The sequence below is a fragment of the Equus quagga genome, chromosome 9 (assembly GCF_021613505.1).
Source record: "Equus quagga isolate Etosha38 chromosome 9, UCLA_HA_Equagga_1.0, whole genome shotgun sequence".
NCBI lineage: Eukaryota > Metazoa > Chordata > Mammalia > Perissodactyla > Equidae > Equus > Equus quagga.
This window is the reverse complement of record NC_060275.1, coordinates 67,908,316-67,910,207: the sequence shown is the minus strand read 5'-3', so window position 1 is coordinate 67,910,207 and position 1,892 is coordinate 67,908,316. Positions and strand designations below refer to the sequence as shown.

General features: G+C 41.4%; 1 pseudogene; it reads left to right on the top strand.

The window, feature by feature from the left end:
* Positions 1-733: 733 nt before the first annotated feature.
* LOC124244597 (olfactory receptor 7C1-like) lies at positions 734-1,519 on the top strand (annotated as a pseudogene).
* The last annotated feature ends 373 nt before the right edge of the window (positions 1,520-1,892 follow it).

The window sequence follows — 1,892 nt, the reverse complement described above, 5'->3', positions numbered from 1 at the left end:
ATTAATTAAAAAAAAAAAAACATATTGACTCTAAAGAGATGGCAGAAAAAACATAATTATTAAACTCCTATTTTTTCCTACATGTTAAGTAATGGTGTTTGAGGAAAGGTGTGAAGGAAAATAAAAGTGAGGAGATAAAAGCTGAAGGACTAGAAGCCATAGACATAGACCAACACTTCTCAAACATTAATGTACATGTGAAAGTCCTGGAGATCTTGTTAAAATGTAGATTCTAGTTCAGCAGTCCTGAGTGGGGCCTTGGATTCGGCATTCAAAGAAGCTCTTGTGTAATGCTGATCCTGCTTGTTCATGGATCACACTTTGAGCAACGAGGCTATAAAGGGCACACCTACTTTGGATCTAAGATGACACTTCCAGATGGTAGTGACAGCAAACAAAAGGGTGGAAGAATTTAAAATTCTCCAACTAAAGGCAATTAGAAAAAGGTAGTACTTTATCAATTCCTTCACCTGAAATTAAAGGCAACAATATCACTGTGCTGTCATTGTGATGATAATTAAATATTGTTTTTTATCTTTCCTGGAAGTTATTTCACCTTCATGGAATTAGGAAATCAACATGTACTTTAGAGTTTCTCTTCCTGGAATTTTCAGCAAAGTTGGAGATTCAGTTTATTCTCTTTGAGCTGTTGCTATTGATGGACCCAGTCATGTTCACTGGGAACCTGTTCGCCATCCTGGCCATCAGCTAGGACTCCCACCTCCAAACACGCATGTCCTTCTTCCTCTCCAACCTGTTCTTTGCTGACGTCTGTTTCAGCTCCACCACCATCCCAAAGATGATGCTGAACATCCACATAGAGAGCAAAGTCATAACATATGCACTCTGCCTCAACTAAATATTTTCTTCATTGTGTTTTGATGCCTTGAAAATTTACTCCCAATCGTGATGGCCTATGACTGCTTTGTGGCCATATGTCACACCCTGCACTACAAAGTTATCATGAAGTCCCTGCTCTGTGGATTGCTGGTCCTAGGGTCCTGGTGCATCAGTGTCATGGGCTCCCTGCTCAAGACCTGACCCTTTTGAGGTTGTCCTTCTGCACACACATTGAAACCCCAAACTTATTTTGTAATCTTCCTAAAGTCCTGAAGCTCGCCTGTTCTGACACCCTCATCAATAACCTAGTGGTGTATTTTGCAACTAGCCCTCTGGAAGCAATTCCTTTCAATAGAATACTTTTCTCTTACTATCAAATTGCTTGCTCCATACTGAGGATTTCCTCAGCTGGGGACAAATACAAAGTCTTTTCCATCTGTGGGTCTCACCTCTCAGTGGTCTGCTTGTTCTATGGCAAGGAGTTGGGGTCTACTTCAGTTCCTCATCCCTTTGATCCTCTAGGACAAGTCTGGTGGCATCAGTGATATACATTTTGGTCACTCCTATGCTAAACCCCTTTATCCACAGTCTGAGGAACAGGAACATGAAGAGTGCCTTGGGGAGACTCCTCAGCAGGGAAGCACCTCTCAGTGATGGGGCTGTTGCAGGACTCTCATAAGTATCAAGGCTCAAACCATTAGGAGGCATTTTTCATGGATCTTGGATGAATCCGAACATCAGTTTATCCTCTTCTAGTCCTGGAATCACTATATCTTACTGTGTCTGGATTTTTATTATTTTTAAAGACAGTGTGTTAATTTTCTAGGGCTGCCATCACCAAGTACCACAAATTGGGTGGCTTAAATTACAGCAATTTACTGTCTCACAGTTCTAGAAACTGGAATTCTGAAATCAAGGTGTCAGAAGGGTTGGTTCCTCCTGAGGGCTGTGAGGAATAACCTGTTCCACGCCTCAACCTGAGCTTCTGTTTGTTTGTTAGTCATCTTTGCCATTGCATGGCAAGTAGAATCATTATCTGATCTCTGTGTTCA